Raw genomic sequence first — 17668 nt, 5'->3', positions numbered from 1 at the left:
GGGGATCCCAGTGGGGTGACGGATAGCAGATATCAGGTCAGGCTCCAATTGGGCACACAGCTCTGTGATTGTGTCCCTGTCCAGTCTACATGTGAGTATTATGTGCCTGTCCTCAAGTGTAGCCAAGTCCACCAGGGGTCTGTACACGGGTGTATGTCTCCATCTCCTATTCATCCGCAGCGGTAGGAATATATGGGACAAAATAGTGAGGAGCCTGACACAAACTGAACAATTGAGCCACAACAGTAGTTTGCATTCTGTGAACATGTAATGGGTCAGTGTGATTTGTCCAGCATGTGCCTATTTCTCCTGTGATGTAGCATTATTTCATAGCCCCCCCTCTGAAATGGGGTCCGCCTGTCCTGTGTCGAGGGAGAGGTGGAAGTGAGGTAATTCCGCTGATGTTGTGCACCATGGCGGGATGAGGTCGGGAACTGCTGTGCAAATCCTCATTGGTTAATATTGGGCCCTATGGGTTACAGTGGCCAATGGTGATCTACGCCAGTGGTGACGGTATGCACTGCCGTGGATGTGACCGCCATTTTCTATCATATTCCTCACTTGTTACCTGACCTTCCATAAGAGGGATTATCTGATGGTGGTGTACATGTTGTGAACTGGCCCATGTATGTGCCAATGGTGATGGAAAGAGGTATGGTTGGCCATGTGTGTGACAGGCTGGACTATAAGTCTAATGGTGTTCTCCTGTCTGTCTTGCCTCTGCAGGTCAGTGCCCATCATAAGAAGGGTATCTGGCGTGCCATCGCCAAGAAGGTACAGACCCTGGGGGACTACGGCAGGCAGATCACCCACTGTCGCAAACGGTTGGAGCACTTGAGACGCTGGTCATGGAAGACCGCAGAGGACCAGCTGGGGATGGCCTCCCAACAAGCAAGGGGTGCCCGTCGAACCCTGACACCCCTGATGGCCTGCATACTGGCAGTGCCCAATCCAGAGCTGGATGGGCGCTTGAGGGCAACACAGCAGCCACAAGGGGATGAGTACAGTGGCTATCATTACAGCTTACGCCTAGTGGGGTGGTATTCGGGTGGTGGGTGGGTGTCTTTGGGTGCCCCTATGCCAGGCCAGACATAGCAGCATAGGTCCTCTGGTGGCTAGGGGTCTGATTGGAAAATGATAGCTACCTAGCTTGTTAGTTTTCACTCCTGGGCAGGGCTGCGTAGGTCCCGGGTGTATTGCAGTTGGCAGTTTGTTCTCCTCCTTATGCCTTGGTGGCTAGCAATATCACTGGTAGTGCAATGCATAGTGCATAGGCCTGTTCCCTGTGTGTGATAGTGGTGTGTGCGCCAACGGTGGAGTTGGTGCAGTCATTGACCCAGTGTATCCTTTGTCTCTCTCCCCTCTTTCTTGTTTTGTAATCCTGTTCTTATGTGCAATAGCATCATCTCGCAGAGGAGCAGAGGCACCGGCAATGGAGGAAGCTGCATCCCACAGCACCCAGGTGGCAGAGTCTACCTACGCTGAGGGCACCAGTGGGATGGAGGGTGAGGGGAGCACTACGGCAGACACTGGAGGGCACAATATGGACTCTGATTCCTCCTCTGATGGGAGCTCCCTGGTGGTGGCGGACATCTCTGTGACCACCCCAGCTACAGGTCAGTGGCCACCCTCCATACCAGCACTGCCTTCCCAACAGCCCCTCAGCGAGTTGCCTGTGCCGCTCACCCAGGAGGGTGGGCATCTCCTTTGCCCCTGGCACCTCAGGACCTGCCCCAGTGTGCCCTTCTGCCCTGAGTAAGGAGGCTATTGACCACCTGAGATCCATCTCTGTAGGGCAGTCAACCATTGTGAATTCCATCCAGGGGCTGGCAGCCCAGATGCAACAATCTAATGCATTCCTGGAGGGCATTCACACTGGATTGGTGGCCCGACAGAGATTGATCCAGGCTCTGGCCTCCTCTCAGATGGCAGCCATTGTCCTTGCTTCTACCATCCCCCTTCTAAGTTCCACTTCCCAGTCCCATTCTCCTCAACCCCAACCCATCCTAAGCACACAGCCAGACGAGAATGCACAAAGGACAATACGCAAGAGTGGCACAGGCAAACACAAGCACCACACTTCATCCCACAGGCACTCACACAAACACCAACCAGTTGCAGATACACCAACATACACTATTTCCACTGTCTCCCCCTCTTCCTCTTCCTCCTCCTCCACCTCCCACCCAGTTACGTCCACACTCACACCTGCGTACACTACATCATCATCCACTACCTGCATCATCACCACACCAAGCAGAACACACACCTCACTGGCAGACACCTCCTCAACATCCATGCACACGTCCCCTGTGTCCTCCCCCACTGTCTGTCTCCCCTCCTAAGGTGCACAAACACAAGCAGTCAAACACCCAATAGCCATCCACCTCACAACAGCATACAGCCCATGCACCTAAAACCAGCAGACAAACACCTCCAACAACCACTTCCTCATCCTCCACTCCCATCACTTCTCCCTCTTCCCGCCCCAATGTCCCTAAGAAGCTTTTCTTTTCCACCATTGACCTCTTCCCTACCTCTACCCCCGTCCTGAACGTCTGGCCAGGGTATCAAGAAACAAGCCAAGCACTTCAGCCACACAGTCCATGGGACCACTTCCAGCCGCACCTACTCGTGGTGGAAAGGATTCCAGGCCACAAATCCTGAGGGGGAAGGAGCCTGCACCAGCCAGCAAAAAGTGGAAGGAGCCTGACCGGCCAGCAGAAAGGGGAAGGAGACTGCACCAGCCAGCAGAAAGGGGAAGGAGCTTGCAGCAGCCACCAGAAAGGGGAAGGAGCCTGCACCAGCAAGCATGAAGAGGAAGGAGCCTGCACCAGCAGCTGTCACAGAGCCCCCACCACCAATGATGGTTGTGCAGCCATCAGTGAGTGCAGGGACGAGCAAGAGCCTCCCACTACTTCAACCACCACCACTGTGTAGGCATCGCAGGATGCAGGGGCTGGGCAGAAGTCTCCCACTACTTCACCCACCACTACAGTGCAGCCATTGCAGGGTGCAGGGGCTGAGCAGGAGCCTCCCACCACCTCCACCACCACAGTGCAGGCATCGCAGGGTGCAGGGGCTGAGCAGGAGCCTCCCACCACTTCCACCACCACCACAGTGCAGGCATTGCAGGGTGCAGGGGCTGAGCAGGAGTCTCCCACTACTTCACCCACCACCACAGTGCAGCCATCGCAGGGTGCAGGGGCTGAGCAGGAGCCTCCCTCCACCACCACTACAGTGCAGGCGTTACAGGGTGCAGGGGCTGAGCAGGAGCCTCCCACCACTTCCATCACCACCACTGTGCAGGCGTTACAGGGTGCAGGGGCTGAGCAGGAGCCTCCCTCCACCACCACCACAGTGCAGGCATCGCATGTAGCAGGGGCTGAAAAGGAGCCTCCACCACCTCCACCACACAGGGCATGTTGCACCATCCAGAACCAGTGGGCAAGTCACCCACCTGAGAGACTGTGGCCTTGCACTCCCCCGGACCAAGCACAGGGCATGTTCCCCCCTCCAGAACCAACCAGTGGGCCAGTCACCCACCTGAGAGACTGTGTCCTTGCACTCCCCAGGATCAAGCACAGGGCATGTTGCCCCCTCCAGAACCAGAAGGTATGACACCCACCCAAGAGACTGTGGGCTTGCACTCCCCAGGACCAAGCACAGGGCATGTTGCCCCCTGCAGAACCAGAGGGTATGACACCCACCCGAGAGACTGTGGCCTTGCACTCCCCAGGACCAAGCACAGGGCATGTTGCCCCCTCCAGAACCAGTGGTCTTGTTTCTGCCTCCGGCTGAGGTGCCCCCCCACCCCTGAGGTGCCTGCCTATTTGCCAACTGATGTCCCTGCAGTGTTCTCTCTGTATTGATGCAGGTAACAAGTGTGTCCTTGGATTTTGCCCTGTGGACACGTGGCCCACGCAAACTGATGAGTGGGCAGTGTCCCTTTTTTGTACATTTGTACATATCTGTTGCATTGGCATATTTATTATTTAGACTGTGTTGATCTTGTTACAATCACTTTAGTCAATTTCTGTAGTCCTTGCATTATTCATCCGATTTAGGGGGATTAACTTGTTGTCTTGTGCATCTGGTTGTGTGTATAGTGTGTGTGTATAGGGTGTGTATTGTGCGTGTGTGTGTCTCTCTCATTCCCCCCCACCTTGTGTGCTGGGCGGCTATACTCACCGTCATCGTCTTCGCCGGCGTTGGTGTTCATGGTGGAGCAGGACATAGAATATCATCAGGAACACTTGCAGTTCTGGTTTCATGGTGGCGTGGTTCTTCCCTGTGTCTCCAATGGAGAGTCATTTCACTTCTGGGCAGTGTTTCCGCCAGGCTTTTGATGTCGTTGGTACCACCCTGGAAAAGGTGGCGGATTGTCTGGTCATAATATGGTGGGCGGAACTTTGACTTCTGCCTGGCTGTAGGCGGCTACCGCCATGGTGCCTGTTGTTTGCGCCCTGGCAGTCGGTGTGGTAATTTGGCTGTCTTTCAGAGATCTTTCCGCCATGGTCATAATTTGGTGGTAGTTACTGCCAGCCTGTTGGCGGTATTACCACCACTTTATCACCGACCACCAGGGTCGTAATGAGGGCCTATATCTTTACAAATTTTAGACAACAAGATGACCAAAACCCACTGGAATGTTTTGAAGATATATATTTTTAGAGAAAACATAAATCTCCACTTGTTAGTCTAAAGACCAAACAACCATTTGTAACCGTAAAGTTTGCAAACTTTTTAATAGTTTGTGTTGGGCTTTGGCTCCTCCAGCCCGGACTGAGCAATCAATTCTAACTTGCAGAAAATCACAGATGCCAATAAGGAATGTTTGGACAGTTACCTGGTCACCAAAGCAGTATCAAACCAGTTCCACACTTTACATCGAAACCACCACAGATTGCAATGGAGTTGTCCTGGTGCTGTGGTTACAGGATGCTGAGGATGCTCAAAGATGCTCTGAATGCTGTGTGATCAACTGGGTATCTCATTACAGTTATTCCTCAGTCCACTGGTAAGGTGGTGCAATTTTGGCTACAGGGGTCGGGGTCCTTTGAAGACCTCTTTGGGCTAGTAAAAGTCCATCTGCAGCTGGTCTACTGATCTCTGATGATTGTAGGTCCAGCAGTTTCCTTTGGTGAGGGCTAGTGCCCATATGTGGCAACCAATACACACTCTGGTGACTCTCCTGCAACCAGCAGACAGGAGTGCACCTTTTGAATCTGAAGGGGAGGTCTTCTTGGCTGCATGTTGGCAGTCAGCTTTGATTCCTTCTGGTTGGCTATTAACTGAGCATGATGGGCAACTTCAGTTTTATGGTCCTGGTACTGGCACAAGAGGTCAGCCAACTGACCCTTGGAGTTCACTTTTTTGGTCTGAGGCTCTGAGCAACTTTTCCAAGAGCCAGGAACCGCAAAACAGTCCTCTTTTCACTAGCCCAAGGAGCAGCATGGGTAGTCCAGCTTTTCGCACAGCCTCTCTTGCCTGGTCCAATGGTCAGCAGAGCAGTCTTTCTTTGGTGCTTTCTCCAGTACAGATGTGATCTGAGGTTCAGGGTGCCAGGGGTGTCATATTTATGTCCAGAAAGTGCCCTGGGGAGGATGATGCAGTCACTAGCCAATGGACTACCAGCATCGCTCCTGCCCTATGACGACTTTCAGCTATATGTGGCATCTACCAATCCCAGAGTGCACTATTCTGCACACTCTCAAGATGCTTGTACCCTTCCTTGGTTTTGAAGAGCTTGGTAGCCCACCCTAGATGTGTGGGCTATCTGTGGCTACACTCCCATAGAAAAGACAGTCTGTTCAAAATGCCAGCACAACTACCCGAAAAAAGGGGCAGTCCTCCTTGAGTATGATCGCCATTTGCCCACTAAAGGTGGGTTCTACTTTGAAGCTCGCCTTTTGGATCAACACCCTGTGTAGCTTTCTGCAAGAGAGAGGTAACATCCCTCTCTATGGCAGGACTCTATTATTCCTGAGCCTGGGAGCCATTCACACCACTCCCCAGGAGAGCAGAAGACTGTCTGGTGGACAGCAACTGCTAAAGGCCACTGGATAAACTGGGCAACAGAGTGCCAACTTTCTAAAAGTAGCTTTTCCTGAAAAGGGACATTAAATTTGACTCGGAAAACAAGTCAAGTTTAATGCCACAATTATTTTGATACCTTAAAGTGCCCATTCTAGTAGTCCTATTCAGAAGTCAGCAGGGCTATGATGTCAGCCTGTAACTCTGTACTAGCCGATGGGGCTACTAACTTTTTCACAGTAAAAAGTTAATTTAGAGGTTTTATGTTTGGGAGGTATCAAAGTACATGTCCCACTTAATAATACACTGTTCTTTTCCTACAGCGCTCAATAGACCTTCTTTGAGGAGTCATATGTATATGTTTTTGAGGGAAGTGGGGCTTTGCCATTGGAATAAATGGCAAAGTCGAACTAGCAGCTTAATACTGCTCTCACAGGGTACAGTGGGAGGATGGGAGCCATTTTGTGCTTTGTCACATGAAGGGTGGCACAATGATTGATGCAGCCCTGAGTGCACTCCCTACCTTACACGCCCTGGGTTATATTTTGTAAGGAGTTAGAACACTCGCCCTGAGGTCTGTTTAGCAGGCCTTAAGGCACCCTCAGAGTCGAAAATCCAGCAGCATCAGTCCAAACCTTTGAGGGTGATTATGCAAAAAGAAGTATTTCCTTACAGCTATTCAATCCAACTGATGTTTCTTTGATCATATATTGATCACAGTCCAAGTATGTCTGACACAAAGGTGTTTCAGCAGGTGGCCCACTTGTATTCAGCCCCTATAACTTGATCTCCATCAATGCTAATAGTTTAATGTTCATATTAAAGTTATACATAAGTTGGCTAGGCATGGTTCTTGAACCCTGACTGATGTGCAATTACCACACAACTCCATTTATAGGACACCCTTGTTCTGTCCAATACGATTTGGGCCTAAGCAATGCCATAAGCTACTTAACAGCCTCACCCCTACATGGGCTGTTCAATCAACAAGCCTTTCAAAATCTTTTTAGTTTCACTTTCCAAATGACACTCCATTTGAATCACAACATTTGAAAATTGATTTACTACCGCCTTCTTTGTACCAGGCACCACCATACCAACTCCTGTCTGATTTATATTTTAAATTTAGAACATTAGCGTTGATGAAGTCTGAGCTACAGAGGATTAAATTTGTGCTAATTGCTTGCTGTACCAACTTTACATCAGCAGTTGGATTGAGTAATCTACAAATCTTGAGAGACTTTGTCAAGTTGTTTGAACTGAACATCCAGCAGTAATAATATTCAGTGTCTTCCTTCTCTCCACTAGGATAGATTAGAGGAATCTTGATAGCTAAGGAGCAGCGGCCATGATTTTTTTAGGATTTAGAACCGTTTGACATGTGTTGTGTGTACTCTTATTAAACTAATACCAAAACTTTGGGTGGGTGTGCATAAGGGTTTGTCGTAGTTGGACTCTTGCTCATAGGCGAGACTGCTGGTTTGGGGATGACAGCACTCATGTTTGTAGACGACTAGGCCAATCCTACAACAAGTCACAACTGTCAGCCCAATACCTCATCAAAAACCCAAACAGTAAAAGGTGATTTCTGGCAGCCTTATGCACGGACTCTAGAGTGTGACATCTTAGGGGTGTCGTGGTTGGACAGAAGTTACCCTTTTCTCATGTTAGTAACAAGTCTCAGTCACATACAAGCAATGAATGAGATGTACGAGAGTTTTCAATAAGTTTATTACAAAGACTGCGACCTACAATAAAATGCATGAGCTGCAATGATTAGGATAATGCATAATAAAAGAAGCATGATTATAAAGATGAGAGTTGTGAATACAATGGCTCCTACCAGTTTACAATAAACATGAGATGTAAAACCCCTAGCATAAAGAACCTAATCCCTAACCTAACAAAAACTAGATGTGATAAACCTAATCTGCCAGTATCATGTCCGTGAGAAGTGCCCCACAACCCTTGTTACCTTGGAGTGAGGTCTAGGTCAGACTCCGTGGGGACATGAAGGGTGAATTCTGCAGCAGGATGACAAGCAGCATAAATGGCGTAGATGGCATCTGGTAGGAATCCCTCTGATAGCCTTGTCTGTGTGAGATGGTGCAGGTATGTTCTCAAACAATAGACAAGGGGGCAGAATGTGGTGGCAATTATGTAAAAAATTCCCACCAAAAGTACATTATGATCCTGCACACTTAAGTGGGAAAGGGACTTCATGTGAATACCTAAGTACGTCACTTGATTTTTACGCTGAAAGTGACACCTTCACAGAGTGGCACCGAATACGCAAATCAAAACATTTTTATAACCATAAGAATGGCAGCCTTCTTAAAACAAATAATAAAAGAAATGCACTAGAACAGAACATGCTAAGTAGGTTAAAAGTCACTAGGTGATGGGGGCACAGGCTTGCAAGCCAAAGAGAAAAGCATAACATTCTCCGTGGCCAAAGCACTCTAAGGTCCATATTTATACTTGGCGCAAAACCGGCGCAAACTTACAAAATACAATAGGCCCGTATTGATACTTTTTTTGCGCCGCATTTGCGTCGTTTTTTGACGCAAAAACGGCGCAAACTTGCAAAATGCCATTGTATTTTGTAGGTTTGCGCCGTTTTGCGTCAAAGAGCGGCGCAAATGCGGCGCTAAAAAAAGTATAAATACGGGCCAATAGTATTTTGCACATTTGCGCCGCTTTTACATCAAAAAATGGCACAAATGCAGCGCTATAAAAGTGTAAATATTGGCCTGATATTCCTTGCTTTGAGTCACCCAGAACATAAAACACGGTCAAGTTTCTTCCTAATTTTTAACCTACCCCATGTTCACTCAGCAGATAGAACATGGTTTTGCTTAGTCCTAATTTTTATACTACCCCGTATTCACTAGGCCCTCAGGGGTTTGCTGCCCGCTTACCACAGTTTCTAATCATTTTACCGAATTAAGAGGAAACACTACATTCTTAAACTCCCTTTTTTGCTTATTGCAAACAGGAAATTGGGGTAGAAAAGCGTTTTTATTCCTAGTTTTTGATTACCTTAAACTACAGTATTCCTGGGGAACTTTATATTGGTGTTTTGATGCTCATTAAAAAAATGGGGTTTGATAGCCTCTTTCTGGATAAATGAACTGCATTACAGGATGAAATATAGACATATTTTGATGTGGGTATACTTATGTATGTGTTTTGGTTAATAAGTAGATAAATGCATGTATTTTTTCTGGTTTTAGAATTCGTGTCATCTGAATAATATTGTGTTGTCCTGGAGAAGGTAAGTGAACCATCTTCAAAACCACCTAAACGCCCCATCAGCAGTATTTTTTGTTGTTTATATTTTTGTAATTTGTTATGGAACAGATGGCAATAAGGTTTTTAATGATTTAAAAATATGTACAAAAAAGAATTAGTGATACGGTTTTCAAAAATGTGTATGTGGATATTGATGTAAAATTAATGGAATGTGGATAACATAATAAACAACAGAAGATTTATACACATACATATTTTTATGTTTTCTTTGAACGGTTTCATATGTATATATCCATATATATACACATCATAATGTATGTGTGTATGTTCATATATTATCAACAAGTAGGCTTGACCCCAATGTGAATTATTGCATGGAAGGGGATCTTTGTTTGCGAAGAAATGAAGGCAACACATTGTCGGAAGTAGTGGAGAGAGTGTCTCTCTCTGTTTCCAACTTGTTCTGTCTACGAATGATGCATTTATTAAAAGAAATTCTCAGGTATACAGGGCCGGCACTATACATGGACAGTGTGGGCAGCTGCCCCAGGCCCTATGCTCAGCTGGAAAATATTGGGCCCCTCTTTCATTTGAAAATCTGCATGATACAGTAAGCCCACTTGCTACTCCTGTATCCCCGCCTCCATCTAATCACAGCAATTATTCATTTTGCAAATGAGGTGTCTCAAGCTCGCAGGTCCAAAGGTATGAGGACATTCCTTGGGTTGGGGCCCTGGGAATGGTGAAATGAGTGGGTGGGGAAACTTGAGACAGCAGCAAAACCAACAATTGTGCTGGCTAACAAGGTCAAGGGTCAAACAGCGCTTCTGTTAAAAATGTGCCCTGTAGCTTTGTCTGCCATTTTCAGGTCTCGGCTCTAGACGCGCATGCGCGTCTCGAACCAAGACTGATGTAATCTACATCGCTGGCTTCAGTCTGCCCACAGCCACCCAATTTGCTGGCAACATCGTCGCTCTATTTTGTGACATCCCCATTCGTGAAGGGCATGCATACGTCCTGCCTCTCACGATGCTTAGCCCTCCCCGAGCGTACAGCCAAACTACTTTTTAACCTTACGCAGTGGCCATTTATCGTCAATTTGAGGAATACTTTTTTCTTCATAAAATGGGTGACCAGTTCACCACACGTTAGGAGCATTTGTGTGTTGAAATGTTATTGCAGTTTCATATACTTTTGCATATTTACCGACACTCGTGCTGTTTTTTGCTTATCTTGTCCCGCTTTTTGCTTATCTTGTCCCGCTTTATGGCCCTTTACAAAAGCGCTGTTTTCATTAGCTCCGAGTGTTGGTTGGAAAGTGTTGTTTCTTCCACCTCCTACTGCCCTTTCTCGCTGTTGCTGCCAGCGCACTGCTCCCGTAGTTGCAGTTTGATCGTCCCACCCGCCATCCAGAAAAAAAAGGTAAGGCACAGCATTAGCTGATAGCACCATGGCACTTTATATATCCCAATGCTTTACATTGGTTTTTCTCTTTTTTTCAACTGTGACCTCAGTGCAGTGAGTACATTTATGCTGAAAAGTATCTTTCATTCATGTTGCTGACTCCACGCTCCTCCCCGTCATCAGTGCTTAATGGTCCAGACAGCCTGCTGAAACAAGCATTTTTAATGCAACGGGTCTCGCATTTGTTCGAGTGAGAGCTATTAGCGCTGTAAAGCAAAAAAAAAACATCACGATCGCGCTATGTAAAATGCAGCGCGATCGCGCTGCGTGGAAAATAAACAGATAAAGTAGTCCAGACTCCAGGGTGAAAACATCGAGCCTCGTTTTTTTTTGGTACTTTACTGGTGCTGTATAGGTGGGCTAAACACCGGAAAAGGCATGACGTATGCATGCCTTTCACAAATGAATGCAAGCGGATTTAAAAGGCAAGCCCACAAACCAATGTAAGAGACTGACGTGGCATGCGCGTGGTTTCAAGCCCAAAGAGAGATTACAGAATGGACGGAGCACTTTGTGCTCGCCCATAAAAAGCACTCTGGCATAGTGATAGCTGCTAGCTCAATGACATGCCCTTCGCCGTTTTTAAGGAGTGGGCATGTTTTGGGTTTATTTTTGACAAGTTATTTAATGCAGCGTCTCACGAGGAATGTTTATGTTGCGAAAATAAGTTAAGAAGTTAGACACAAACAGAAAGTTGAAGGATTATTTTGTTTTTAACGTTTTGCAACTTTGTTCTGCTTGGTTGTACTTTGTGGTGTTGTAGCTGCTTGCATGTTTCAAGATACATTTTTGCACCATCTTTTTACAGAAAAGGCCGTGGATGAACCCCAGAATAATGGAAAAGGGATATGGCTGCAATGACCTGTGTTGTGTACTATTGGAAAGTCTCTAACATGCAGTTATTTAACATGACGATTTCAAGAGTGGGCACTGTAAGAAATGTGTACGGCCATGTAACTGGCATGACTTGTATGAATACGGCAGTGGCGTACAAAATATTATTTATTGTGGTTTTCAGAACTGCAGATGTATGATTTTTCTGTCTGTTTACCAGTCTAATTATTTCACTGGTTGACAGGCGAGTTTGAGAACCAACAGATGTCACCAGCTGAAATCTGCATGGATAGACTGACACAGTCTTTGTGACTTCCGTGTTTAGCTTTGCTGCAGCTCCCGTGATCATGCTGTGTCTGAAGGAAGGTCATACATTGTCATGGATAAACTGCATAAATCTGCCATCACTCAAGATAGTGTGTGGTTCTGGGTTCCCTCTTATGTTACTGTCTAATTGTTCAGTCTGCAGTTTGTGATCACCATGTAAGCATCTTTTGAGTGTCCACATTATTGAGCGCTGCTATGCTAAGTGGCTAAAATCATTGACAAAGCCAATAGCTCTTATATAGGCGAGACCCATTGGCTTTGCCAGTGCTTGCTGATGTGAGAGTCAGGATTTGAGCTCATTTCATGTGGTATGTGCGATATCCAGCTGGTGCATGACAGAGAGCTAAAATACATTACCATTGACAAAGCCAATTGCTCTTGCATTGCCGAGACCAGTTGGTATTGCCAATGCTTGTTCTGTTTTTGTGTTTCCACACAACAGATGGCGCCTTTGTTCCTAGGATCAGCTTGTCATTAATGCGTGAGGAGAAGTGGGTCAGTGAAGGAGGAAGAAACCAGGGCTGAGCACTATTTATGAGAAAAGCGTCAGACCACGTCTAAGCTCAGGGCAGGTGGCCTCCACTTCCCTGGGCCTCGCAGTGGGCTGGAGAAGGCTGCATTGCTCATTTGTGGAGTCCTCTTTTCTGGACCCAGCAGCCACTTTCTATTGTGGTTAGGCCCAGAGTAGGACCCCCTCTCCTGGGGCTTGCAGAATTGGATCAGACTGCAAGGTTCAGGTGTGGGAACCCCCTGCCCTGGGCTGTTCAGTCATTATTCAGTACTGTAAGACCCAGGGTAGGGGGGCCTCTCTCCTGGACCTTGCAGCGCTACAGTATAGCTAAAAGTCTACAGAATGAACACTTTCACCTGGGCTTTGCCCTGACTGAGCTGACTAATGGACCTGGGGAGAACTAGGTTAGAGTCTGGGCATCTGCTGAGCGTCCTATAATTCTGGGCAAATCACTAAGGCCCTCATTACAAACCTGGCGGTTGGTGATAAAGCGGCGGTAATACCACCAACAGGCCAGTGGTAACAAAAATGCAACTATGACCACGGCGGAAAACGCTCACACAGACAGCCACTTTAACACACCTACTGCCACGGCAGTAGCAACAAGCACTGCAGCGGTAACCGCCAACAGCCAGGTGGAAGACAATGTACCGCCCACACTGTTACAACAGGCCTATGTGCCACCTTTTCTGGGGCAGTACCAATGATATCAAAAACACAGCGGAAACAGTACACAGAAGGCAAAGGACTCCCCTCGGAGACACAAGGAAGAACCATGCCGCGATGGAGCCTGAGTTGCAGGTGTTCCCCATGCTCATCTATCTCCTTCATTATGAACACCAATGCTGGCGAAGATGACCACCGTGAGTACTGCCACCTAGCACACAAGGGAGAGGGGAGGAAAAAGAGAGTGACACACACACACACACAACACGCAACACCCCCACCCCAAACACCATACACATAAACTGATGCAGCAATAAAACATATTTACCCCGTACCCCTCAGGAATAATGCAAGCACAAAAGGAATTGATCAAAGTGAGTGTAATAAGATAAAATTGTAGAAAACCATGCTTCAAATTCAAAACAGTATATACATATATACAAATGCAAGGCCACAGTCTCTCTAGTGTGTAGTCTGCCCACTGCTTGGTCCTGCGGAGTTCAAAGCCACAGTCTCTCAAGTGGGTGGTCTGCCCAATGCTTGATCCTGGGGAGTGCAAAGCCACAGTCTCTGAAGTGGGGGGCCTTGTGCCCAGTGTGCTTCATCCTGGCAAGGAGGGGCTGAATGGATGGCTTCTTCCACTGGTTCTGAAGGGGACTTTGTGCCCTGTGTGCTTCATCTTGGAAGGAGGGGGTGAGTGGATGCTTCTTCCACTTGTTCTGGAGGGGGCTTTGTGACAAGTGTGCATCATCCTGGAAAGGAGGGGGTGAGTGAATGGCTTCTTCCACTGGTTCTGGAGGGGCCTTGTGCCCTGTGTGCTTCATCCTGGCAAGGAGGGGGTGAGTGGATGGCTTTTTCCACTGGTTCTGGAGGGCACTGTGTGCCCAGTGTACTTCATCCTGGCAAGGCGGAGTGAGTGGATGGCTTCTTCCACTGTTTCTGGAGAGGGCTTTGTGCCCTGTGATGCAGCACTTGGGGACTGCAAGGTCACAGTCTCTCACTTGGCTGTCACACCCACAGGATTTGCAGGGGCCAGGATGCACTACAGTCCATGGAGGCAGGACTACACACTGCACACCAGCGGTGACGGCTGCTCAGTGTTGGCAGGGCGGGGCTGGTGTCGGTTCTGGCAGTGGTGGGGGAGGCTCCAGCCCATCCCCTGCAGCCTCAGACAGCTGCCCACTGGGGCTACTGGTGGTGCTGGCAGTGGTGGGGGTAGGCTCCAGCCCATCCCGTGCAGCCTCGGATGGCTGCACACTGGGGCTGGTGCTGCTGGCAGTGCTGCAGGCCGTGGTGCTGGTGGTGGTGCTGGTGGCGGTGCTGTTGTCGGGAATGCCAGTGGTGGGGGGAGGGTCCAGCCCATCCCCTGCAGCCCCGGTCGGCTGCCCCCTGGGGCTGCTGCGTCTGGCAGTGCTGCAGGCAGTGGTGCTGATGGGGGTGCTGGTGGTGGTGCTGGTGGTGATGCTGGTGGTGATGCTGGTGGCAGTGCTGTTGTCGGGAATGCCAGTGGTGGGGTAAGGCTCCAGCCCTTCCCCAGCAGCCTCGGATGGCTGAACCACCATGGTTGTTGTTGGGGGCTCAGAATCAGTTGCAGCACGAGGCCTTCTGTCCTTCCTGCCTTCAGGGGCAGGGCCCTTGCCATTGCCCTTCGCAGCTGGTGGTGCCTCCTCGGCCTTCCCCTTGGCAGCTGGTGGTGCCTCCCTGCCTTTCCCCTTGACAGTTGGTGCAGGCACACTGTCAGTGCTGATGGCTGGTTCCCTGGAGCCTCTCCCACCTGCAGGAGCTGCCAACACTACTGTGGCCATGGTCTGGGTGCCTGAGGTGCTCGGCTGGGTGCTGACCACCACCATGTGAAGGACAGGGGAGGGTTAGAGATAAAGCTTCTTAGGGACATTGGGGTGGACAGAGGGTGAAGGTTTGGGAGTGGAGGAAGAGGGAGTGGTTTTGGGAGGTGTCTGTCTGCTGTGTTTGGGTGCAGGTGCATGGGCTGGATGCTATTGTGAGGTGGATGGCTGTTGGGTGTCTGAGTACTTGTGTTTGTGTACTTTGGGAGGAGGGAGCACAGACACAGTGGGAGAGGACACGGGGGACGTGTGGATGGATGTGGGGGTGGTAACTGGCAGTGAGAGTTTGTAGTGATAGGCGTGATGGTGATGGCAGTAGTGGATGAGGATCTAGTGCATGCAGGTGTGAGTGGAGATGCTACTGGGAGGGTGGTGGATGATGAGGAGGAGGGGGACACAGTGGAGGCAGCAGCTGTTGAGGTGTCTGCATCTGGATGGTGTTTGTGTGAGTGCCTGTGGGATGATGTGTCGTGTTTGTGTTTGCCTGAGTGTCATGACCACACAAACTTGCCAAATCAAATCAAAGAAATGCTTGAGAAAAGCAAAGAGATATCCTCAGTGGAGACAGCAAAGCCCAAACTGGAAAAAGGTTTGCAGAGTAATCTTGCACTTATTTCAAAGGAAGAATCAAGAAGAGAAGATTCAAGATGGCCGTCGTGAGTCCTGAAGGTTATTTACAGTTCTAGTCTTGCAATCGGTTGGTTGCTAGGTTACGAGCTCACCAGCTGGAAGCTTGGAACTTCAACTGAGGTCTGACAGGAATCAGCTGTGTGGAGAGAGAGCACGCTTCAGAGCAGAAACTCCTGTGAGGTAAAATTACACTTGACGACTATTTTACAGAAAACTTGATAAATATTGTCAAGGTTTATTTAAGGAGTTTGATAGTAGACCGTTCCAGTGGAGGTTTGACAAGGCTACAGAGTTTAATGTATGAATAAACCTTATGTTTACAAGGTTCCTGTTTAAGATACCAAAGTCAAAAGAAAAAACGAACTTTAACAAGCAAGTATTTACAAATACCAAGGTTATAAACGAAGGCCGAGTTTAACGGAGAAATGAATGTTAACAAGTAAGCATTTACAAATGCAACAGTAATAAACCAAAGTAGAGTTTAAAAGAGAAAAAACTTTAATAAACAAGCATTTACAAATACAAGTTATTGACAGATGTCGAAGTAAGAAAGGAGAAACTAACGTTAATAAACAAGCATTTACAAATACAAGTTATCAACACATGTCGAAGTAAGAATGAAGAAGCAAACTTTAATAAACAAGCATTTACAAATACAAGTATTGACAGAAGTCAAAATAAGACAGGAGAAACAAACTTTCACAAGCAAGAATTACCAATGCAATAAACGTAATTGAACTCTCTAATGTAAAGTAGAAACCAACTTTCATCAGCTGATTTGGAGAACGCATTATCACCAATTATATATATATATATATATATATATATAGCAACATAAAACCAATCTCTAACAAAGGTTGAGAAGTTCTTCCAGAATCAGTAATAAGCATTTTTAAGAAGAGCTTATCATTCATAGAGAGAAGCAAGGCTACACAGAACTCAGGGTGAGTGAAGAAATAATAGAATTAAAAACAATTAAGTGTTAAGAGTAGAAAGTGTAAAACTGATGTTGTATGTCCGTAGTAATTGCGACTGTGACTCTTGCAGGTGCTGCATCCAATCTTAGACGTGAAGAGGCAGACTGAATACTGACGTTCATCATCTCTGTGGCAGTCTCCCTACAATCCCATTCCCCTTTCCCCCTCCGGGGTACTCAGCACGAAGGATTAAAATTCGTTGTGAGTAGGTCGGGACTGAGGGGTTATCTTCTGCTTCTGAGAAAATCAAATTGAAGTATCCTGACAGATTGAAGTGCCATCACCCCAATTTTAGGGAAAAAACAGATTTCTTCCTGAGCAGAATGGCAGAAGGAATTGATATAAAAGCATCAGCCACTGTTTTGGAAGGGTTACAGAAACAATTAAATAACACCATAGAAGAAACAGTCCAAATAAAACATCGAATAAATGAGTTAGGGAACACCGCTAAATCAAATGAATCTGTGTTTTCACAAATCCCTAGCCCTTCACAGTGTGCACGTATATCCACTCAAGTAATTCATGCGGTTTCCCCTATTACTCCTTTGGCTCAACCTGAGCGCTTCGGTGGGGATCCAAATAAGGCACAGATTTTTCTGACCCAATGCTCATTGCATTTTTTAGTTAGACCAATCATTTTTTCCGAAGACCAGTCCAAAGTGGCATTTATATTGTCTTATCTGACAGGTGATGCGGCTGCATGGTCCATTCCAATAATTTCCAGAAATGATCCTGTTTTATGTAATTTCCAAAATTTCACGGAAGAGTTCTTAAGAATATTTGATCGGCGAACTGCAGCTCAAGCCACTGACAATGAACTATTGGAAATCAGGCAAGGTAATAAAGATTTAGCAGCTTATCTGGCTCATTTCAATAAACTCATTGTAGAGACTGCCTGGCCAGAGTCAAAAAGAGCTGCCATATTTTATTGTGGACTGAGAGATGAATTGAAAGATGCCTTAGCACAAGTTCCAAATAGACCTACCGAAATTTCAGAGTTAATTGATCTTGTGTTACAGATTGACCACCGGTTAACCGAACGAAGAGCAGAAAAGAGAAGAGAATATCGACCATTTCCCCTGAGAATTGATCGTGTAAGAAATGATCATACGAGCGCTGGAGAA

Source organism: Pleurodeles waltl, chromosome 7 (assembly GCF_031143425.1).
Source record: "Pleurodeles waltl isolate 20211129_DDA chromosome 7, aPleWal1.hap1.20221129, whole genome shotgun sequence".
NCBI lineage: Eukaryota > Metazoa > Chordata > Amphibia > Caudata > Salamandridae > Pleurodeles > Pleurodeles waltl.
The sequence above is the reverse complement of the archived record's forward strand: the minus strand, read 5'-3'. Positions refer to the sequence as shown.